Genomic DNA, 25,320 nt, shown 5'->3' with positions numbered 1-25,320 from the left:
GTGACTTACACTCACTGAAGTCTAAGTTTTTTCTGGTATAAAAGGACTGTATAGATTGAACATTTGCTTTGAAACCTTGCAAATGTGAAAGATGACCTTCGTTCAGAGTATGGACTCTTGGAAAATTTTGTGCGGAAATGTGTTTGTGGCTTTGATTTTTTTTTTTTAATGAGTTACAGGAAAGGAAAGACCATAGAGGCAAGGGAATAATAAAAAGGACATGCTTTAATGTTGTCATTGCTAAATGAAGTATTTGCCAAAAATAAATATTCACCTGGGCTCTGGGACTCACCCTTGATGAGAGAAAATACATTGAGCCATACTCAAGCCATTGATTTCTGGCACTTGCTGAGGCCATTTGCCACAAATTAACTTTCAGTGCTATGCTACAAGAAACTCAGTATAACTTTCCCACTCTTTTAAACATGAAAACAGGTTGGATCAAAACTCTGGCAGCAGAATCCACTCCTTCAAATTAAAATGATGAAAATGCTGGTAATTTAGGGAACTGGCTGCTGCACTCCCCTTTTATTCTGCTGGTGATGTATAAGTGCACTTAGGTCTTTTCATTCCTGTCTCTATCTCTCTGTCTCCTCCTTGATTAACAACTGTGGTGTACCACTATGTGCTGCCTATGTGGCATCTGGTTCAGGTGCCTGTCACTTCAGGGGCTGCTTGCATCTGGGTATGACATAAAATGCCAACCTGATGTCTTTTATCCTGATCAGTGGCTCTTCGTGGTCTAAGGTGAAGGTAGTTGAATTATAGCTTTATTTACTTCTTTCTGGAAATGTGCCGAATGTCTCAGAAAAACATTTCTAATAGAGAACAAAGGCTTTTTGCTGACCTGTGGGTCACCAGAGTAATTCACAGTCCAAACCACTGATCCACTGCAGAAGCTGTCCAGACCATAATTTGTTATCAAGGAGCACAAAAAGGAGGCTAATTTATAAAATTTATGCAAAACATCAGCACTTCTCGGTTCTCCAGTTCATGTAAACTTTTCCCCTTGTTTGATTCACATGGGTCATGCCTTTGTGTTAAGATCAAAATGAAACAAAATTTTCTCTTGGCCCCCAAGAGAGAAATAGTTGTATGTTTGTTTCATTTCATACCCAACTGTTTCATAAACTGAACATTTATTATAGCAAGACATGCAGAAGGCCCCAGCTCTGCTGAGAATATTCATGCAATTGTTGACCAGTAACACACCATGAATAAGTGGATATAATTTATATGTATAGAACATCTAGATCCTCTTAAGCCAACAAAGTCTATTGCTGAAAATTCTCACCATTTGTTTCTGTTTCTTTGTCTACTCTGCTGGCAGGAAATCATTTAGCCTAACCTTAGTGTAGCTCACCCTATCTCTGTATAATCTTTACTTCTCTTGCATTTGTGGTGAGAAGCCTTCTTGTCCAGAGACGCTCTTGAGATTCTGGAAGTAAAGCCAGACTTTTCTCTTATGGATGCAGTATTGCTCTTGGAGAAAAATGGTGCTCGCTGTGCTAATGGTATAATTATGGAGTCTCTCTTCCAAGGGTAGAAAGAAGATATTGGTTATCATAATGTGCATGAACTTGGGTTTCAATGCAAAATTTATAAAGAAGATACAAACAAATAATTTCTACTAAATAAGGTAGGTTTTGGTGAATAATAGCATGCAAAAATTTGCTCAATAAATGTAATCTTTACAGTTATAGAAGTGCTTTTTCTTTTTTTATTTGAGGTTGTGTGTTTGAAATCTTTTGTTATAATGCTGATTGCAAGTATTTGAAATGTAGTTATTGAATTTTGATCTCTCATTTAGGGGTAGCAACAAATCACATACTGTTTTTCCCATTTCCTGACTATATTATCAGAATACTTGTAATCAGTGCAATGTCTTAAGAATGCCACTGGGAATTTTAATCTATCCTTCTGGATAACAGAAACAAATAGAGGATTTGAAAAAATTGTCAACCACTTTTTCAGTCCTGAATGTCCAGCCCTTTCCTGAAGCACTGCACATAGAACATTTTATTTCTTTCCCAATATATTGGTTTCACACAGAGTTCAAAATTTATCTTGTTGCCACATTTGCCCAAAAACATTACATAAGCAAGTATGGTCCTAACTGAGATAGATATTTTTCTACCTTTTTAATTAGTTCTATAAAGGTCTTTGAAGGGGTTTAAAAACTTACATTATGCAGTGTCCCAATTGCATAAAATCTATTGCTTGTCTTTTATTCATATGCATGCTTAAGATTACCTGTCTTTGTGTGCATATGAGAATAGGTATTGATTCCTTGACAGTCTATGTTGAGCAAACAAAAACCCAAAGGAAATAAGTTTTCAAGCCTTTGTGACAGGTTTTGCTGTGTTTAGAGATGAATAGATGAATTATTTGAGATGAAACGGAGGAACCTCAAAGAATTATTGAGATATAAGTTTTAGCCAAGGTGAAAAAGTTACAGTATCTTTCTAGGTTTGTCCTGGAAGTAAACATTCTGAGCCTATACAACTGAATAAATAATTTTCCAATTTAAAATGAGTATGTTCAAAACTTCCTACCTTTGGGAGACATATACATAAACATTATTCTTCAAAATTTTGCTGTTTCATCTCCTGCCCCCCCCTCTCATTTTTCTTCCTACCCTAGGAGGTGGAAAATAGTAAGAAATATGATATCACAGGAGCAACATGCACAGTTACCATACACAGATAATGCTACCATAATGATACATCAAAACAAGAATTCAGTATTGGAGCACTTCAGAATTGAGCATTTCAGAATTGGAAATTACCAAAATTTTGGATTTTCTAAGTTATGAGGAATTAATTTTTTAACCTCAATAATGCTATTTTAAGAGTACTTGTTGTTTAAGAGGTGTTTTTAAGCTGCTTAGAACAGTAATCTCTTCTCTTCCCTCATTTTGCTTTTGTACTATACCATCACACAGACAGCTATAAAAACCATCAAGAGAAATAGGCTCCTCAGACTCCTGGCTCCAAAGCCCGGTACCAGAACAAAGGTAGTGCCTGGTCAGATCTTTGTTCTCTGTGTGAATGAGCACCCAAAAAGGGAGTGAAACATTTTCTATGTTGTGAAGATCTGTGGGTGACTTGGAGAGGTGAGCTTCAGGACTCTCTTACTCTGATCCAGGCTGAGGAGGAATGTGTCACCTGCCTTTTTGCTCATTTCCTCTACACAATACCTCTACAATCCCTTGTGCTTCTGGGTTGTCTGAGTCCTTTTTATTCTTCATTATAGAATGATTTGCATTGGAAGGAACCTTCAAGATCATCTAGTTCTAAACCCTTGTTCTGGGCAGGAACAGCTTCCTCACTGGAACAATGGAAGATGCTCAAAACTCCATCCAATGTGACCTTGAATACTTCCGGGGATGAGGCATGCATAACTACTCTAGGCAACTTCTGCCAATGCTTTACCACCCTTTCAGGAAATAATTTATTCCTAATGTTTTATTTAAACTCACCCTCTTTCAGTTTAAAGCCATTCCCCTTGTTTTGTCACTGTACACCCTTGTTAAGAGTTCCTTTCCAGCCTTCTTCTAGGCCTCTGTTTTGCACTGGAATGTGCTCCCTGAAGCCTTTTCTTTTCTAGACTGAGCAACACCAACTCTCTAACCTCTCTAGAAGAGGTGTTCCATCCTTCTGACCATCTTTGTGGGTTTGTCTGGACTTGCTTCAGTGGGTCTATGTTTGTTTTACATTGGGGTTCCCACAGCTGGATGCAGCACTCCATGGGGGTCTCATGAGAGGGAATGAGAAGGTGAAAATCAGCTTTGACCTGCTGGCCACACTTCCTCTGGTGCATCCTTTTGGCCTAGCTGTATACAAGAGACCCATTTTCAACTCTTCAGTAGGTGGTTTTCACTGCTAAATACCTTTCTCTTTAACCTTGCCTTGCTCCTATGAGTCTTGAGGTTTCACTTCTGGCAATCCATGAGTTGCTCCCCATGCCGTCACCAAATTCCTGCTCCCACTTCACTCCTTCCTCTTGTGAGATGTGTCCCTTTCTCGCCACTTCCACCTACCACACTAAACATGTTTCTGATTCCCAGTTCTCTTGTCAGCTTCCTTCCCTGCTCTTATTTATTACCTCCACTAGGGAGATCTCCCAAGTATGCTCACCAATTATGTGTGTGATAAATATTTTTTCTTCTGCCACCTTACATAGCTGGGTCTGTTTTTTGTGAACTTGAAGGTGATCAAAATAAGGGACAAAAATTGTATGTATTATGCAAAGATATTTGATACTTCTCAGAAGCTGGTTGCTTGGTTGTTTTGTGGTTTTGGGTTGTTTTGTTTGTTTGTTTGTTTGTTTTGGTTTTTTGGGTGGTTTTTGGTTTTGTTTTCATTTTTTTTCAATTTGATTTATTGTTGTTGGGATTTTTTCCCCTTAGAGTATTTCTTTAGTTGTATCATTTTCATATATAAATATTATGTGGAGGCTGCTCTTGGTGCCCCCATTTCTCTTGTGAATAGTTTTGTTCCCCAGCCCAAGATGGGATGTCTGGCAAATGACCTTCCCCTAAGGGTCTTTTCATTTCTGCTGAAAAAGGCAGAGCTGAAATTAGAGTCAATGTAACTGTCAAGGCAATGCTGCACCCAAGTTAACAGTGACCTACTAAGTAATGTGGCTATAATGCTATTTTTTTCTCCATATAGCATTGGAATGAGGGATAGTCTCAGCTATAATGCGTTGCAAAGTGTGGAGCATGGGAATTTGCTTCACCATAACTATTCACCTACTTTAGGGTGAGTGCAGGAGCTGTGTACTAAATGTCCACTATCAACAAATAATTTATAGCCCAGGTGAGTCTCCAACAAAACATCGCCAATCTCATGTGCTAGCTGTGCGACAGAGACAAATATAGTCAAAATCTCCAGGGCCGCCTTACTTCCTGCCTGCCAACTTCATAATGTGGAGACCTTATCACATATAGTCTGACAATGTGTGTCTTTCCCCTGAGCTTCCTTGCAGGCATTGGGACTTTGGTCATCCTTTTGCCCAGGAGACTTTATAAGCTTGACACCTTTGTTGAAGGCAGAGCATATGGAAATGAACTGCAATGCAGCATGTGGTATGAAAATGATTTTAAATTCTGTCATTATCACAGTTTAGCATTGTGGCCAGAGCTTTCCCTTAATTACTCCCTAGAGGGAAAAACTGCTGATGCTATAACTAGACTGAGGCCATCTACTAAACCCAAAGCCCTTTTTTAATTCTGAAAATTAAATATTTATTGTTCACAGGAGCATTTTGTTAAAAATAAAATGAGAGACAGAGGAAGAAACAAGTTTGTGGGGTTTAGTTCATTGCCTCATGGGTGTGGGTTGGCAGATATGGATGTGCATTGCTTCAAGAGGTCAGACTCCCTGTTGGCAAAAGCAATCGGATATCTGACTCCAGACAGGCTGCAAAGGTAAATTTTAGTTATGTATATTACAAGACTGCATGGCTCTGAAAGTTGAATTTCAGGAGCCCAGCAGTAGTCATTTGATCTATGCCTTCTCACTTTAAAGAGGTTGTGATTTTTTTAAACCTCATCTGTAGAGGACATTTCATGTGAACTCCATAGACTTCAGAGCATTACATTTGCTCTGAATGTCTTTGTGATAACTTAGGCCAGCATTTCTAGCCTTGATTTTAACCTCTGCTTTTGTGTGTCATCCTGTATGATGATAAAACTTTTTCCTGACTTTCCTATGCTGCTCTATTCATAACTTCCATTTCTCCATATTTCCATGTACTCTTTTTCTCCATCTTCTTTAAATAGTTTTGTAATGAATAACTGTCTTAACAAGGTGCATGTACTTTCCAAGTGAGAGCTGTCCTGCAGTCATTAGCTCTTAGCCTAGCAGATGACATTCCAGCAGTGATGAGATCTTGGTATTACTCCTAATCTTGCTTCTAATTGGGTGTACAATTTTAGGTAAGTCTTGCCTGCTGGCATTGATTTCTGATGAAGGGGAGATTATAATTGGCAGTGGTAACTTGACTGAGGAACAGTCTGGCACACAGGGCAAGAAGGCCCAACTACAAGAAGGGTTAAATTGGCTGAAAGCAGGAGGCAGAAGAGATTCCTTGCAAGGGTGGAAAATTTCCCTTGGTTGTGAGAGAAAAGCCAGCCTCAGCATTGTCTTGTGGCCATTGTGGATTGCAAGTGCTCAGGGGCCACCTTTGGGCAGTAGAGCCAGGGCTGGGATGGGGTGCCCAGCGCCAGAGCTCTCAGGATGGGTGTTGGTCCAAGAGTATATAAGAAATCTGCTTGTGCCACATCCTTTCAGACTCCACATTTGAACTGAATAGTGTATTAGGACTCTGCCCAATGCATTGTTTATCACATTTTTCTTTTATGTTCAAGTACAAACGTGTTCTTAATTCATTTCGAGGGATACCATAAAAATTTCTTAACACTTTCCTAGTGTTTGTCTCTTCCATGTATGGTTTTGCTTTTTCAGTATGAAGGACTCTCTTACCACGTGATTTTGATGTGGTTTTACACAGGAAAACACAAACTTTTCTGGATCTTAGTGCTGATGGTAAAGGACAACTGAGCAAAACACATTGAAATAAGTTCACAAGATGAACTTAGCTTTTCACAAATTAAAATAAACTCTCACTTCAGCTGGCAACATTTTTCTGGAATTCAAATGTTTCTGCAGATCTTTTTAAGCAATGTAATACTTAGCAGGCCCTTGCATAGGGAACAGACTTGTCTCTTGACTCCTCTCCCTGTAGACTTTGCCTATTCATCCTTTTTTGGTTTTAGCTTTGCTGCCTGAATAACAAGTCCGGTGTAGACAAACCAGTTTTATGCAAGTTTAGAAAGATTAGAGTTTGGGGATTAACCTAAGTGTAGGAAGGGTCAGGGAAAGTGAAATTCTCAGAGACTTTGAAGAAGCAGCGCAAAAGGGAATGAGTGCAATGAAAGTAGGGATATCAGCCTTGCCTCAACAAGAGCCTGGAATTTTTGTAGTTGCCTGTTGCAAGATGTAATCCTAAGGAAGATGAAAGTATAAATAATTTTTATTTTGTGTTGTAAAGCTGTTTCTCTAAGGCCTTTCTTCAGGGTTTACCTTGATCTAAGAGGTATACAAAGCACCTTGTACATATCAAGGCCTTTCTATAAAAAGGCTTTGTTTTAACTAACCCTAGACTTACCAATCCTGACACTTCCAACAACCAGAGCCTGTGTGGCTGAAAAGCTGGACTTAATAGGCCTGTCTGGAAGAATAGATAGGAAAGCTAAGCTTAATTGCTTCATTTAATTTTCATAAAGCTTGGTGAGCTTCATAAAGCTTTTCAGTGAGTGTCTTTATGCCAGCTCTCAAGCCAATTTTTAATTATTTAGCAAAACATTTAAGCACATACTTTGATCCATGCTATTCATCAAAGCACTTTAGGACCTGCTTATGTGCCACTTGAACAGGTTGAAAGAGATGCTTAAGTGTCTGCTGAACGAGGAAAGTTTATAAAGTCAGGACCTTAAGAGGGAGCTGCTTGAATACAATGATGAGAGATACCAAAAATGTCCACCTCTGTCTGCATTGCAAAGATTTGAGACCAGAGTTGAGTACATAGCAATGTAAATGCCCCCTCCCCTCCACTTCCCCCCATATGCTTTGGGCATATTTCACACACAGTCTTCAGCTGGTTTTGCTCACAAATTGATTTTTGTGTGTGTGTCTGTGTAATTTCAGTGTCACCAGCCTGGCATGCCTGACACTGCAGTCTTTTTGAGAAGCAATAAGCCATGCAGTCTGATGTGGAAACAAGTCTCCATGGAGCTAATCGGCTTTGGTTTTTTGCTCGGAGCTCTTGCTGGCTTTTCCCCCTTGCAGTGGTATTGGAGCACTGTGTTAACTGTAACAGAACTACTGATTGACAAAACTAATGCCATGGAGTTGGCTTATAAGCTAAGCTGTAAGAGTAACTTAAATCTTTCTGTGTCAGAGGGGCAACAGATAAACAAGCTCAGTTGGGGTTACAGTGATTTTTAGATTAGTCATACTTTCACTTTTCAGTGTTTTAAACAGTAAATTATTTTAGGAATTCTGGACCAGGGACTTGGCTGAGGGCGCATCTCTGCTTTCATGTTATGCTGTTTATTGTCAGCTCAGGCCTAATTTTTTTAGACTGGCCTGGAATGCAATGTGCGCTTTTATGAAATCATTGACGTGAATGCAGCAAGTCAAAATAAGCCAGGCTAAGGTCATATACTGAACTTACCTATGCAGGTTTTCTGTCTGCAATCTCTGTAGCTAAAGCATATCTTCAGAGAGCAGCACAAAACAAAAACATAGATGCTTTTTGCTCTTTTAGTATTTTCTTTTGTTCTTGTGATTTCTTTTGGAGAACAAGAATGTTGTCTCTAAATAATGTCCTTAAAATTCCAGGGAAAGGAAGAACCTTTAATGGCCAAAACTGCAATGACAAAATTCATTTCACTAAGCAAGGCAAGATTGGGGTTTTGAGCATGTGTAGAGCACCACTTATGTCCAGGCAGGAGTTGTGGGGTATTTTATGAGGAGGCACAGATATTTTAAAGCAGACTGGACTGCCTATACAGACTTGCTGAAGAATTAATAATGAAACTTGAATTTCAACAGTTTTGCTCACAATAGGAGTACAACCCCTCAAAAAAAAAAAAAAAAAAAAAAAAAAGGAAAATGAAAAGAGAGGTTTCCAGGATAACAAAGGAGACCTGGCAGTCTATTAGTGGGATGACTGTAGCAGCTGACAGGCTGATAGACTGCTTCACAGTCCCAGCACACCTGTGTGGAGCCACCTGTCATAGGAGTGAAAAATGTATCCTGAGTTATAGAACTGCAAATTCAGCAAAACTTCTGCAAGGGGATCAGAGGAGTGAAATGGCCCTCATGCTAAGGTTTTGTTGCCAGAAGATTTCTCACCTAAGGAAAAAAAAAAAAAAAAACAAAACCAAAACCATGAACAACTCACTCAGAAAGTAGTTTTGTCATTTTTACAGTATTAGGACTACTAGAAAATATATTACCATAGTAATGAAAAATGTCCACATCTAAATTATCATGTATAGTCTATGTAAGTTGGTTTAATCAGGTAAAAATTCTCTATATACTTCTTTACCTTAAAAAAAAAAAAAAAACACCTTCAGGAAAATGGTGAGCTGGAGAGTGGAGGGAGCACAGGACAGGTAAATCAAGGCTTGCAGAGGGATCAAGGAGGAATCATCCTGGACTCACTGTGGATGGTAAATTCTTCCTAGCTCTCAAACTAATGCCACAAATGGGATATGCTGCAGAAGAGATCAAGGCTATGGATAAGGTCTATAATCTACATAAGAAGTCTACTGGGTAAAATTCTCAGATGATTTTAGGAAACTGAGGGTACACCAATGGACCGGAAAACAGTCCTTACGTATAGAATCATGGAATGGTTTGAGTTGTAAGGGATAATAAAGTCCAACCCCCTCCACTGTGGTTGTTTAATTGATCCAAATCTGACTGTAGGGAAAATTCTTACATAAACTGATATCTGCCTGTTTCCTAAGCCTATGAATGCCATTCGTTGCCTAAAAAGAATTTTGTGGGTTTGGCAAGCCAGTTTACATAGCCTGGTGTTTTCTGTCTAGCTGTGGCATGCTCCACTGCTGCACTGGGAAGTGAAATACAAACAGCAGAAACTAGTTGTGGAAGGGCTTTTTTCCCGGTAATTGGTAGAAGGTTCAAGCATAATTGCTTGTAAAAATGATGCAAACAAAAGATGATTGAATCTCCTCTGAGGCACTTAAGTCATCAGCACATCAGGTACCAAGGACTCAAATTATAAAATTAATTTCTCATTGCTGGGATTTTGTAAACAGTCCCTTTCATGAATTTAGAAAACTCACATCTTCAAATGGCATTGATCCCTTCTCCCGATGACTCTTAATAATTTCATCACTCTCCATATGATTAGAAGTTTCCTGTATTCATTAACCTCCACAGCACAGTCTAGTTATTGTCTTTTGGTTACACTTTGCTGCTGTTTTCATATTTACCCCTACAGCATGTTATTAAGGAATTAGCATATAACTTGTCAGCCTTTGAATAAATTTGCCAATTTGTTCATGTAACTTCATGTTAGATCTTTTGCATCATGGCTATTCCCATAACTGGGCATTATACCTTTTCTTTATCTGCTGAAGTGTAAATTTACTTTCATAACCATAACTATCCCAAAGACAGCAACATCTTATTTCAGACACTGTTACTGTATGAAATGCTTTAGTTCTTACAAATATTTTGCTTTATGAGAACATCCTAAACCCACATTCATTTTCTCACAGCTGTAGTAAATGATGGGCATTTCCTTAAAGCCTCCAGCTGATGAGCCCAGTCCCAGATTTATATCTTGAAGTATTTACATTCAAAGTACATTTACATTTATTCATCTTTGGATGGATAAATTTGTACTTTTGGCTGTTCAGTACTACTCACTCCTTCATTCTTTTGGTTGTGTTGTAAGCCAGAAAGGAAAGGTTCTGTGATCTTGTTCCCTTTCTACTGATGGTTCACAGAAGGGACTTCTCCCATAACTCTGGATGCAATACATGGAGAATAAATATTGGAATGAAAAAGACACAGGAATGGGGCACATTTTATTCTTACATGTTTTATTTATTGAAAAGTACAGATCTGGGTTAACTTCATCTATTTATGAACGCAAATATACTTTGATTCCCTATCCAACATTCACCCAGAAAAAAATAAAAAAGAATTTGAATGTTTCATTGAAAAAAAAAATCCTTAAATCTATACTTTGATTTTAAAGAAAATTGTTTTGGTTTTGAAAAGACCAGTGCTTCTCTAACTCAGAAACATAATGGGGTGGTTTGAGAATATTGACATAACCGCAGATGTTTGCTTAACAATGCTCTCATTTTCACAAGAAATGAGAAATGACATTTTTTCCTTTTGGGTAACCTGAAACCAAACTCAGGCAGCAAGAGGAAACCAATGTATTTGTACAGCTTTAGTTGATATTAAACTGCTCCTGTTTCTTGTGGTGATAGCTGTGCAGAGGGCTCATAGAAACCTCACCCCTTGTGCCATATGTTTCTTTCTGTAACTCATTCTTTGCTAAGCAGAAATAAATTTCATTCTTTCTAAGAAATTTCCCAATTGGTAGTTTTTAATGAAAACCCAAAAATTTGTCAGAAACTGTGGAACCGCTGAATATAAAATGTCTCCTTGAACTCCTGCTCATTTTTAATCAACTCCAGCCACAGCTAAGGCTGCTTTCTGCAGGAGCAGCCCTTGTGTGGCTGCAGTTGCTGAATGTTCTAGGGCATCATACCTAATCAGAAAGTCTTGCTCAGGACTGAGATGTAAGCCATGACCAGCTGCAAGCTTTCTTTCCTTATTATTTATTTATTTCCTTGCCCTTAAGAGCAAAATGGAGAATATTCCCATATTTATAAATTCAAAACCAAAGTGTCTTGATAGTTATAAAGAATAAAAAGTGTGCAGTGAACATTTTTGTCTGGGAAAAAGCAAAACTGTTTGAAGTTCTCGTCTGTAACACTACTTTGCAGTGTGACTTTGGTCAGCTCAGTAAATCATTCTGAGCTTAGTTCCAGCCAGCTGTAATGCCAAGAGAATAGTGTTTCTTTTCTTCCACCTGTTCTGCAATTTATTACAAACTCTTTGAGGCAGCAACTGATTTTTCTTGTTTGGCACTTTCTGTGGACACTTAGCCCAACTTTCTGGAAGTAATTAATTTTTCAGTTCACAATCATTCTAAGTACTATAAAAAATTGTATGTGGGTGAAATGAACAACTTTCCTGTTTACTGCATTAGCAAGGTAAAAAGTAAATTTTGGTTGAGTGCATTACAAACCATTATTTTTGCAATTTAAAATTGATGTTCAAATAAACTGTAAGGAAATAGAAATGTAAATAATAGCTCAAATACATATAGTATTATATGGCTGAAAACTGAGTTTGAATTAAAATTAGGAGGAAATTTTATGACTAGAGGGATATTTTCAGTGTTTTTTTTTATTTTTCTGGAATGAATGTCTGAAACATTAGCACTTTATTTCTTCTAGAAGAACACTTTTCAGGGTATGATCCAAAATTTGATCCAGCTGTATCCAGCATGGTAAAAACCTATTTTTTTTTTTTTAGGGGAACTGGAGCAGTATGAGATATTGACCTCACCACGTTTTAAACTCAGCCCTTCCCTGCAGGGATGTAATGAGGACTCAGAGTCTGACCTGCTGATCAGGTAAAGGAGTTCACAAGCTATTTCTTCAGCCTGTTGGAAAATTGCCCTTAAATTTGCTGGTGATTTCCTGTGTGTATACATGTGCATGTCCTGACATGGCTCAAACACTGAAGTAATAAGGAAGTATTGAGTTCCACCCAGATGTCTGTTTCACTGAGCAAGTGTTGGTCAATGGATTGATGCACAATTAGCAAGCATCTGACTCCCTGCTAGGGGAGAATTTCCTGCAAACTAGCAGGCATTTCTCTGCAGAAATGTCTTTGGAGTAAAGTAAGGGAGCATATGTGATTGCTGGATATCAGAAAGACTTCTGTTCAGTTATTTGAAAGACATTTTAAAAAATACATCAGTTTTAGAATTTTAATTAATTCTGTGGATTTCATGCATGCTCAGATTAGGATGTGTGGACTTTTAGCCCATTAATGTATCTCTTTAAGTCAGAAATGTGACAAGCTAGTTGCAGTATTAACCCCAAAACTATTCAAGGGGTACAAAAGTTGATACTGCAGTAGTAATGTTATCTCCGCTGGGCTACACCAGTGAGTGTGGACTACATTCAGCCAAAGGCATGACCAAAACATTCAAAGAGTGAATATAAGCTCCAATTAAAGTCAAGAGACCCCAGCTCCATCTGCTCTGAATCTGTATAATTTCACCAAAAAAAGAAAAGAAAAGTTGGCACAGTGTCAGTTTGTACATGTTGACCCCACAGGCTTGGCTCAGTTTAAACCTCCTTTAAATATGGATGTGGATGCTTTCAGAGAATGGCCTGCAGCATACTTGGCAAGTGGAGAGATAGATAATACCCTGATACAGAAATACTTCTTGAAGACGTGCTTAAATGCTGTTGCTAATGAAGCTAATGGAACGTTTACATCCACAGGAGGCAACCTCTGTCTGAGCCCCTACATTCACTCCTGATCATGGATCATGGTTTTATTTGACTTAGATGTTGGTGCTGTTTTGTAGGTGGTGTGTTTCAAAATGTGGATTTTCTCTGTGCACATGTAGTCCTTGCTCTAAGATGGAATTTCATGTTAGAAAGCTGTGCATGGCTTCCTATGTATCAAAAAAAAAAGTCTTCAGAAACAGTTCAGTGGTAAAGTCTCAAGTTAGAATTGTTTCTCATCATCAACAGGCTGAACTAATAACATTTGTCATGAGAAACATTAAGGCTAAATAGAAGTGTAGGGGAGGTAAAGCTTTTGTCTTTGGGAGTACTTGTATGCATAATGTGTTAAATAGCATATCTTTTGGTATGACACCGAGGTACGAGGGATACCTAAAGGACTTGCTAATATCACTGATCTGCAGTCTGCAGGAGTCAGTACAGTTGGAAAGGAACACAGACCTTGCTAAAACACAGCATGATCTAAACTCCTTCAGGTTGTTTTAAGAGCAGGGCTCTGATGACATGGAATCAGCAAAGATTTCAGTTCACCTCCTGTAGAAAGAGAGTGTGTTAGATCATGGGTCATTGCATTTCTCAAGCTTTTCAAAATTCTCCCTACTTTTTCATGAGGAAAATCTTGTTTCAGTTGTATATGGGATTTTTCAGGCTCATTTTTAGTCTGTCACATTATGTGCCAGTGTTTTCTTTTGCTATGGACAAGGTTATATAGCTGTGACACATATAAATTGTTTATTATGTGGGTGCGACATGAGAGAAAAAGTGTACCTGAGAAGAAATAGATCTATTGTAATCCTGTGACTGCATCATTTATCTTTGCTATTGACTCTAGACTCTACCTTTTCTGGGATTTATTTCAATATTTTCTGTTCAGCTTTCAGGACCAGCCAGTCTTGTAATACACATCATTAAAATTTACGTTCTAGGAGTTATACGTGTGTGTATATGCATATATAAAAATATATGTGTGCGTGAATATATATTGTATCTATATGTATGAATGAATGCATATACATGCATGTGTATTAATGCATATGTATGTATCCTTTGTTTAAAATCTCCTGAAGTACAGCTTTGCTGTTAGGCATGTGCACCACAGAGTTTGCAAGGTGGCAGGGCCCAGGGCCTGTGGTCAGACCAACCTTGCTGTTTGCCAGCAGTGCGGCAAACCACAGCACACGCATGTGGATGAGCTGCTCAGGAGGTAAAAGCCCGAATTCTCTCCCTTTGTTTTTTCCTCTGTGCTGGGGTGGGGCTCAAGCATGCCCACACTGCGGCTCCAGCAGAAGTTTAGCAGTGTGCTGTGGGATCCAGTTTGGCTTCCCTCAGTGAGGGGAGAGGTCTGAGGGAAGCCTGGGAGAAGTGACTGGGGCTTTTTTCATCTTCAGCTGAAATATCCTACGACTTTGCTGTGATGTACAGGCAGTCGTGAGGAACTCAGCTCCTGTCAGTGCCCTGGGGAAAATCTTGCTGGACCATCTTTTTCCTTTTCAAGTGAGCATGCACTTTTTGTCACTTTGTTGATGGTTAGAGTTTTAAAAAATCTATTTAAGGCCTTATTTGTAGGGGGTAGAATATAAGGAAAATATAGTGTAGAAAGTAATCTTACCCCTAAGGAGCTGCAGCTGGGCCAATTAGCAAAGATTGGGAACAGGCCTGACTTTAACAGGCCCCAGCTGTAACCATTGAGAAGCAGAGTGCTATAACAGAGTGGGGTGGCTGCTTGAGAAGGGAACTGCAGTCAGTTGGTTACTTTGTGAAGAAGAAAGAGTCAGTGCTCTGAGGAGCTGTCCATGAGAAACACCAAGAGTGTATGAAGCTTTTGTGAGAAGGAGACAACAGTATGGAATCCCTGCAATACGATGACAACACTTACTGGTTTTTGTTTGTACTTGAACCTCTTACCAGTAAAACAGATGGGTCTGTGGACAAAAGCCAAGTATATTTTCAACCTGAAGGAGGTGGGAAGACTAGTGGTGATTGAACAGTGATTATTTTAGATTCAGAAACATAAATCTGAACTGGTGCTGACACTTCCTTCTAGTGATGATTGTCAGATCAAGAGGAACTCTGTTAATACTTTATGTCCTAGGAGACTAAGAGGGTTTTTCCCCTCTATGGAAAAGAAAGTTTTTAAGACTTAATTTATATTTTGTTGAGTCCTATGTAGATGAATTTGCCTCTGGAAGACGATGAAATGTTTTGCTTTGAGGCCTCTCTTCTCTTTCTGCCTTACTCCCCCCACACTGGCATCTTTCAGAAACTTGTACAACTTCTGACACAACCCCTAGTGCAACTTCAGTGGTTACAGGGGTGCAGACTCATTTGGGGGCATAGAAGCAGGTTCCAAAGTCACACTGTCTTCAGACCAAAAATGTTATTACTGGATGCAGATTCTTATTCTCCTCATGAATAAGAGGAATAATAACTAATGGGTTCAAAAATTTGAGATGCCAGGTGAAACTGGATACCAGGATAAAAGCATGCACATATCATGATATAATAAGTTTGATATGGTTTTGGAAAAAAATATCAACACAGTTGCACCTTGTAGCAGAACATTTTTGAGCAATTCTACTGTTATTATTTTTTCCATGGGATGCTACTGCAATTACTTTTTTCCTTGCAACTGATAAAAGCCAAAAGAATGTCTTTGTTGCAAATCCTGTTCATTACTGCCAGCAAATTCTCCCTCCAAACTTTAGTTCATAGAGCAACTATGATCCTTGCTGTAAGCAGGGAAAAGTTCTCCAGGTTTATTTTGTTGTGACACAGTTGAAAGGGAAGCTGGGCCCTGTGGTGGGACCTTGATACATACCACAGCCCACATCCAGCTGTGCTCAATGCATCCTCTGGACAAGCACACATAGGTGTTCCAACTGTACGTGCCCAGAACTTGTTTTCAGGCATAAATATCAAAAACAATGCGAACAAACAGAGTGAATTTTAAATATGAAGCAATATTGTTGCTACATCTTTTTAGAGACAAAGGCATATTCAGTAAAGTTAATGAGAATAAAGTGATTCTGCCAGATTATTTACATGCAAATTGGATTTACTCGAAGGCTATGTAGAGGATGACTGTGGGTTTTGTATTTAGCTATGTTTGTTTCATTGAAACTTTGTCACTGATATCACAGGTACTCCTAATTTTGATGCTATGTCAGGGTAGAATAGCCAGCAGAGGGAGCAAAGGCTTTTTTAACAATGAGCTGTTGGCAAGAATTGTGTGACCCTATAGGGGGATCAGGAAGGAAGGAAACTTTCTCTATGCTACTTTCTTTTCCTCAGGAATGGGAGAAGAGATGAGAGAGGAAGGTTTGCAGGCTTAGAAAAAAAAAATAGTGGTGTGTGTTACTTTCAAACTTGAATTCAAAGCAGACCATGTTAATAAAAATTGGACATTCAGCCCCATAAATAAAATGCTACCTCACTGCATGGGGAGAAGAAGGGAGGAAACAAAGGCAAAAACAGCCAACCAAAGCGTACAAAAAAATTAAGAATCAGTTGCTATTTTTTTCTATTTGTTCATGTTTTCAATGCCAAAACTATTTTCATCTAATGGCCAGGATCATTATGAAATGTATCCTGTGGTTTTGGCCACTTACACAAAGTTCTGTCACAGAGGGCTCTGTAATGACAATTTGCTGTTAATTGCTATCTAAAAGGGCCAACCATTGTAATTTCAGCACAGTCTTATTCATAGAACACCATCAGTTACTATGGCCAATCCCAAACACTTTGGGAAAAACATCAAATTAAAAAATAAAGGAGAAAATACTGGGGTTTTTGATGCCACTTTGCCCCTGCTTTTAAAATTGTTTAACTCTTCCACCTGTATTCCTTTGGTATTGCATGTAGGCATTAAGGCCCTGTATATCAAGATGACAACAGTTTCAGATCTGGCTAGTCTCTGCCCTAAGCCTGCCTTATCATCTCTGCAACAGCTGCAGATTTTTGTGCTGAGAGACTGGACCAAACACATTGAAGAGTGCATTTGGTATGCTTTCAAATGGGTAGGCACACTCATGCCCAGCCCAGAGAGCTGGAGAGGAGGGAAGGGGAAGAAACATCTCAAAGAAGGAGAGGGTCTGCTGACGTGAGTCAGGATTTAATGAGCTGACCACCTGCTCTTGAAATCCTCATCTGTAAGATATTTGAGCCTATGAACTCAGACATGATACCTACAGGCTTTTCAGCTAATCTTGTTGTCTGACAGCACAGTCAAAAAGAATGTGACCTCAGGAATAGAGAAGATACCTACTTGATATCCTGGCAGAGCGTGTTAATAAACATTTTAGCATCAGCAGTGCCTGCTCAGCAGTCTGTAGGTTATGGGGCACATAAGGTTACTTCTTAGCTCTAACATTCGTTCTGTTTTGTAAACTCCTAAATTTCAGGTTTTGGATTCATTTGAATCCTCAGTCTTAGTTGGTAATATGCAGTGTAAGGCAGAGAGGGAGGTGTGTACCACAACAACATCTGCAGACTTGTGCATGCAAGTACAAGACTAACTTTTGGAAACAAAGAGGAAAGAGCAGCAAGGATTGTTTCCCCCTGCTCTGCTTTAACCTTTCTGTATCTGTCTTCCTCTGAATGTGCCAAAAGTGAATGGCTCTGCATCCAAGATAATTGTGTGGCACAGAGCCCCCCTCTGCCCTGTTATCAGCAGTGCTTGTGATGCTGTCATCCTAATGCAACATTCAAATAACTTAAGAGAAGCTCCAGTTTAAATTTAATGACTGTTGTACTTGTGGAGCAACACACCATTAAGCCACGCTATAGAATATTCCTGGGGCTTAAGCCATGCTGTAGAAGATTCCAGGGCTTCCATGTCCCAACAGGAGAGGTGTTGCTTTATGCTTGCAGAGGGATTCCCCTGAGGGCCTTCTGCCCACTGTTTTCTTGGTAAAACCTATTGCTGTGGAAAGCCTGACTCCATCTGCTCCTTTCTCCTGAGGAAAATGCTTCTTTTAAGGTCAGGAGAAATGTAAAGTTTTTATAAGGATGGCTGGAATGCAGCATTCAGAGCAAGGCTTGTGGCTTTTTTTCCCTACTGTGTGCCTCTGCAGAGAAGTTTAGGCATAATTTCCCTTGTTCAGGAACATTAGTCTTTGTTATTTTTCTTCTTACTCAAACTTAACAAATTGAGCTGGAAATATATCCATTGTCTGATTGAATGGGAACATTACCAGTATGATTTCCTTCCAGAGGCTGATGGCTTTGATCCATTCTTGAATTTTGAGTGTTGCAGTGTCAGCAAGCTTTCTTTGTCTATGATTTCTGACTATCTTTTGCATTTGCATCTTCACCTGTTCTTGTGTTGTTCTCAATTCAAGAGCACACAAATACAGGTGTGCCACTAATATGTAACTTTGTCTATTTCTTGCAAGTTAATAACACAAAGCAATCCGAGAGTAAAAGGGGAAGAGATCTCCAAGGTGAGTGAGGAAAAGAAGTTGACTTTTCAGCTACCCCCAGACACCTGTGACTATGAGCAATCCCATTTAGTTGCCCAAATAGTGGTTTTCAGAGCCCCAGAATCTGCTCTGTAGCATTACATTACACAGAAACCTCTCAAGCTCCACTTTAGAAAATGATTCATTATTCTGCCTTTGTTACTATTTAAAAATCTCATAGCTCAGGAGGCTGGACAAATTATTATATTCTTCAGTCTAAACCTATTTTGGCAATTTTATGCCTATTAGTTCTTGAACAAATGTACTTATTTTGATTAATTCTTTAATTTCTTACTATTCCTTCTCATTCCCTGTTATATTTTTAAGTAGGAATCATATGCCCCTTAGCCTTTCTCTGACTAGGTTAGCCAAGTTTTTTAGTTTTCTTATGTAAAAAAAAGGGTTCCTCGTTTCTCTGGTTGTACTAGAAGACTTTCACTGCACCTCTTCTGGTAATAGACTCATCTTTCTGAGTTTGGGTAATCAAGGGAAAGTCCAATTTTTAAGGTTTCAATGATTCTCTGTGCAATCATGTTCACCATTTCTGTTGGAAAGCTCTCTCATGATCACATTTCATCCATTTTCTTAGAACAATGTATATAGTTTTTGTATCAGAAATTATCATTAGAGCTGTTCCTACTGCATATGATCATTTGGTACAGAACACTTGCCCTAGGCATATCCATCTTCTGAATAAAACAAGTTAGGGACCCTATTAGTCACATGTGCTTTTCCCTTAATGATTTCCCTCCCATGCCTTCTGAGTGAAGAGTTTCAGGGGAGGAGAATCAGGTAAATAAAAGCTATGTCACAGCACGTGCACACTAGGGAGCTAAGTTAAATCCTGCATTTTTGATTGCTGTCTTTCTCAGACACAACATATTTCTTTCAGCATCATGTGAAGTACTGTAGGCTGAGGCAGTGCTGTGCAAATGCTGGCATGCAGTTGGAACATTTGCTTCATTTGTGAGGGATGAGCCTGTTTACAAAATGAGGCAGATCATCCCAATGGATGTCAATGGGATCTTTAATACTCACTGCCATACCTTTAAACACCCCTCTCTGATGGATGCCACTCATTTTGTCACCCACTGAAATGCTTTGGTACTGAAATCTCAGTTTTACCATGATGAGTTAGTGGAAGACTAAACTCTAAACTTGTTGATGTTAGAGAAGGGAAGAAATTCTGCATGGAGGGAAGAAAAAACTTTCACTTGGCTCAAAAAGGAAAAAGTGTTTGGTTTTTTTTATAATTTGTCTTGATTTATTTATTACAGTTTATTTATTTACTACATTTTAAAAGGACAGTAATTCATACTGCTGAAGGGCTCACAGTGGTTAAAGAAGTCTTGAAACTGCCCAGAAGGACTTGGGGGTGGTGGACGGGATGAGAGGCTGGACAGGAGCTGGCACTGTCAGCACAGAAAGCCAAATTTATCCTGGGCTGCGTCAAAAGCAGCATGGTCACCTCAGCCACCTGCATCCAGTTCTGGGGTCCCCAGCCTAGAAGGATCTTTGGCCTGTTGGAATGAGTCTGGAGTTGGCCTACCAAGACACTTAGAGGGGTGGAGAGCTCTCTCGTGTGAGGAAAGGCTGAGGGGATTGGGTTTGTTCTGCCTGGAATAAAAAAGTCTAAGGGGTGACCTAATTGCAGCCTTCCAGCACCTGAAGGGAGCCTGCAGGAAGGATGAAGAGGGACTTTTTACAATGGCAGGTAGGGACAGGATGAGGGAGAATGGATTCAAACTGAGAGTAGGTTTGGATCATATATTAGAGAATAGACTGGGGGGGTTAGAAGTAGATCTTTAAGATCCTTTTCAATCCAAGCCATGTTATGATTCTAATAAAATCTGCTCATTGACAAGGTGAGGCCTTTCAAACACCTTTTCAACTCTGAAAAAAATATGCAGAAGTATTACCGCGCCTGAGTGGGTCGCAGCTGGTGAGAGAGAGACGGTGAATCTTGTATCTTGATCAGAAGGCTGATTTATTAAGATATTATATATAATACATTATTACTATACTAAATAGAATATAGAGAGAGGTTTGCAGAGCAGCTAGGCTAGCTAAGAATAGATAGAAAAGAATCTACAACAAAGCTGTGGCCAAGGACTCAGTCCCCTGGCTTGCACTGGTGATTGGCCCTTAATTATAAAAATAAAACATGAACCAATCACCAATCAAAATAGGTGCTCCTGTTGCATTCCACAGCAGCTGATAATAATTGTTTACCTTGTCTTCTGAAGCTTCTGGCCTCCAGAAGACGCAGAAATCCGAAACAAAGGATTTCTATGGAGAAATGTCTGCGACACAGAAGACTGAAGTAAAGCCCTCTTATTTTTATTTTGCATTGCTAGTAAGCGCCCTAATTGATAGCACAGCAACGCCGGGGTGAGCTCCTCCACTTCTGCATGTTTGCTAAGCTCAGCTGATGTCAGTGAAACAGTGGTGATCCACATGAGCTGAGGACGTGGCCTCTGGAGTTCAGGGGAGCTACTGTAGAATATCAGGCTGAAAAGTGATTTCTGAAGGATTTTCAGTTAAGCTAATGCCTAAAACAAATAAAGAGGAGGTTTCTTCATCTGTTTAAGTGCTTTTCTTTGAGGTACTCAATAAGCAGTATGTGTCTTGACGTAAACAGAAATGTACAACTATGATTAGGTGAGTGTTTACCAATTCCATTTACTGTTTATAGCAGAGTAGACATATTGCCTATGCTGATCTATGAGTTTGGCAGATGTGATCCAGAGAGGAGAAAAATGTTTTAATAGAAGTAAAGTATAATTTAAGATTTATTACAGATCTCGAGTTCATTGAAGTGTGACGCAAAGAAGTTTTTTGGGATGTTAATTGTGTGTCCACAAAGCATAAAATAAAGCCAGGAACAGAATAAGGGTGTTTTCAGTCTTCTTTCTTTGTCAGATGAGATAAAACACCAGATTTTATTTCCAAGAAGAAAGGATAGAAAAAGACTAATGGCTTCTTTCATCAAGCATGGGTAAATTCAGGACATCTATTTGGATAAAATATATTTGAAATGGTGGCTGGCTATTTCTTTTCTTTGTTGTTGTGTTTGAGTGTCTTTTTTCTGTTCATAAATAATGCTTTTTTAAAAAATATTTTCTTTCATTGGGACACAGAAAACCTACTGACTGTTAGAACAGGGATGACACTTTTAGTTTAACCTACAGTTTTGACTGCAGCTAGCCATGAAACTTAGGCCTGGATTTGGATCCTAAATTCCATTATTACTTCCAGGCCTTTTTTAACAATTAATATTTACAAGTGTTGTATAGTTTAGCAAACGTAGTAAGTATAATGTAAAGAATGGGTTATATTTTTGCAGTCTCTTAGCATGTTAGGATGTCTGTCCTGCTTGTTATCATTGGAACAATTAACAAGGATATTCTGGCAATGAGTTAATTTATCTGGAATGTAAAATGTTCTCTTTTTTTCAGTTTCAGAGGAGGGAACTAGCCTTTACACTGGTAATCTCAAAAAGCATGTCTGAGCTGCTGATCCCAAGGCGTGCTGTGATTGTATGGCGTGGGTTAATTGGATATGTGGATCTGGGTTCACTGTTTACATGCACACAGCTATTTGGAAAGGGAACTTGTTAATGAAAGTAGAAGAAAAACTTGAAGGAAAAAGCACGTTTGGCATTTAACTAGCAAAAGATTTGCTTTCTTCATTAAAGTCATTATAACTGAGCTCAAGAATTGCACATGCACAAGGGAATTACTTGAATTAAGTTAATAAAGTTGTACTTTATTAGGTGTGAGGGGCCTGATTATTCCATTAGTAGCACAACACAGCCTGAGTTCAGATCTGTGGACTGGAGCAAGCAGGTTATGAGGACGAAGCTGTGAAGCTCCTGTCCTGTGCACCTCTTCACCTGGGTAAGAGGAAGGCTTTTGTTTCCATTTTTATGAAATGGGACAAAATAAATTGGTGCTGTTCTGGCTGAACCAGTAATCAATAGAGTTTGTTCTTAGGAAATTTAGAGGGAAGCCATTCAATTACTTGGTAGAAACCCTACATGTCTCTCAGCTGTCTCTGAATGTGTCAGGCCTGGGGAATATACAGCAGGGTTTGGGAGTTATAGCATGTTCTTTTCAGTGCAATTGGCTTTTGGTTGTTTTCTTCTTTTTTATTCAGCTCTTGAAACAAGATTTAGAAAACAGTATTTTCTATATCGCTGCAGAGCACAATGGGTGCTGGTAATAAGCTGCTCAAGCTTACAGTGTTATCTGTAAGGTGAAACGCTAAACAGTACCACCTACTTGTTATGTAAATAACTTGCTAAAAGGTCAGGTGAATGCTTTTTTTGGTCTGGGAAATGCTCTTAAAATTTTGCCACTTTGAGTTAAAATAGATTCTATCAGCCTTGAAGCCTGGTAAACTTTAATATCACACAATAGTGAAGAAATTACCTGAAGTGTTGTTGAGTCTGAATGATGAAACTGGAATTCTCCAAACCCTCTTCATGAAAAATATTGAGAATTGGCATATAAGTGATGCTTCCCAGCTCAGTGGCAATAGTAAAGGAGTCCAAAGACACGCAAAGTAGAATTATTAATAACTAATTAATAACAAAGTGAACAGTTTTTTGTGTGTTTTTTGAAACTCAGATAACATGAGAATGTTATGGGTGGTAATGCACTTTGCATAATGGGCCCCACTTCTGAGTGTGCCTTGGTATCTTCCTGATCTTAAAGAAGTGCTTCCCCTGTCATTTGTCCCTAAGTGTGGAAACCCACCCTGGGTTGAGTAGATGAGTGTAGGCAGAGCGCTGCTCTTGTCTGCTGGGGGCTGAGTTGTGCTATCAAATATTCTATTGCCCTCCCATCAGATTTCTGCTTCCTGAACCACTTTTTGGAGCACATGAGTTAGAGAGGGTCTTTGCAGCTGTGTTCACAAGATCAATAAAATGGAAGAAAATGTAATGTTATTACTACCAATATATTTTAATTTAGCAATAGTTTTCCTAGTGAGGACAAAATCCACTTGCTAAAAAATCTGTTTTTGCTACCAAACCATCACATTATAAAACATTTGCTAATAGTGAAGATGATGGGCATTTTGCCACAGCTTTGAACCCTGTGATCACTACTGAGTGCACAAAAATTGTTTAGCCTGATGAGTTAAGGAGCCAGCTAAGAAGTTAGCTTATTAAGTAGACTGTCTATTCTATAATACACCATTCTTTACCAAATATTCACATCTGTAGGCCAGCAAAGAGTTAATAATCAATTTCTACTTAATGAACCTATAACCACCTTATTAAATCTGCATTGAATGTGTAGTTAAGTGTACTCAGAGTATTTTAATTTAAATGTTACCATAAAATCTGCAAGTGGAATTAGTGTAGTGCTTTTGAGATTACATTAGCAGCAAAACAGGGGGTGGATGGTTATTGTTAATTAAACCATACAGGCAACTTCCAGTAGAGTCCTAACGGAGTGTAGGATGCATCTATTTGTTTAACATATTACAGTTTCAAGACTCTTTCTCCTACAACTCCTTCCCCCCCAAATCCTTTTTAAATTACCAGTGGAAGTTTTTGGACTGATTTTGTTATTCTGTAAGGCTCATGAAATGTTGAAGTGAACCTTTCCATTGTCCCTGGAATGGGCTTGACATTAATACACTCCATAGAGGGATGGAACAATATAATTTCATTATGAGTTTGTTTATTAAAGTATTTTATGACAGTTTTTTTCTTCCATCTAAGAAGTCTCTGAGGAAAGCTCTAGATTTGATTTTCTCTAATGAAAGTGTCCCCCTTATAACATATTCATGACCACATGAGTTGTGACATCCTATATTCTTTTGCACTTCTGTGCTGAGGTCAGATACTGCAAAAGAGCCACCTTACTACCTTGCATTGTCCCTTCTTTTCTTTCTTTTCACATATCTATGTGTGCAGTATGTGAGACTGAGAACAAAATTCCTGTAGTTTTTTTTTTTTTTTTTGTTTGAGGGGAATTTCAGAATCAGTGTTTAATCTGTGCCATAGTTCCTCTGCCTTTTGAAGGAACAAAATTTCTCTCTGTGATTACCCTCACTGTGACACTCCCTTCTGAATCTTGTTTTCAATACCAGCTGGACACTCAGAAAGGGAATAGTGCTGCATACCTGTCTTCTTTTAGCTGATATATTCCATTATTTGTGTTAAAGTCTTTGAGAGTCCTCCAGACCTGCCTCCCTGATTGTTGCCTCTGCTGACTGTCATGGGATAGGTGTCCCTGTGCTGTGTCACCCTTTTTTCATCTAAAAGGAAGAGTCTTGCCCAACAAACCTTTAGTTAAATCATAAAGTCTGGTAGAGATAAGGTTCTGCAGGTTTTACATCTTGTTCCCATGGTCCTTTAGAGCTGTTACCTGGTCTTTAGTGTCTCCCCTTGCCCTCCAGCCCTGACACTTCTGTAATACCCTGCTAAAACTCCCTTGTCGGTAGTTCCTGCTTTGACCTTTCTCCTAGCTGAGGAATACATAGAGTGCAGGCAGCCAGGTGTACAAGCTGCAGATTGAGCTGCTGTCTCTTTGCACAACAAAGGGCTTGGGGACCTGTGTCCCCAGCCAGGAGACACGACAGCAGCTCCAGAGACATGGCAGGAGCTGCTGGCTCAGCAGGAAGACCCCAGACTTTGCACGGATGAACACTTGAGCTGTTACTGTGTTA

General features: G+C 39.0%; 1 protein-coding gene across 1 annotated transcript in view; it reads left to right on the top strand.

Moving 5' to 3' along the window:
- Positions 1–12,250: 12,250 nt before the first annotated feature.
- Positions 12,251–25,320, top strand: part of ARPP21 (cAMP regulated phosphoprotein 21) — a 361,236-nt gene continuing 348,166 nt past the window's right edge. The window contains exon 1 of the mRNA XM_063157213.1: positions 12,251–12,267. The gene's annotated coding sequence lies outside the window, so the exon portion shown is untranslated. The remainder of the gene's footprint in view (positions 12,268–25,320) is intronic.

This window comes from Melospiza melodia, chromosome 1 (assembly GCF_035770615.1).
Source record: "Melospiza melodia melodia isolate bMelMel2 chromosome 1, bMelMel2.pri, whole genome shotgun sequence".
In the NCBI taxonomy this organism is placed as follows: domain Eukaryota; kingdom Metazoa; phylum Chordata; class Aves; order Passeriformes; family Passerellidae; genus Melospiza; species Melospiza melodia.
The sequence above is the reverse complement of the archived record's forward strand: the minus strand, read 5'-3'. Positions and strand labels throughout refer to the sequence as shown.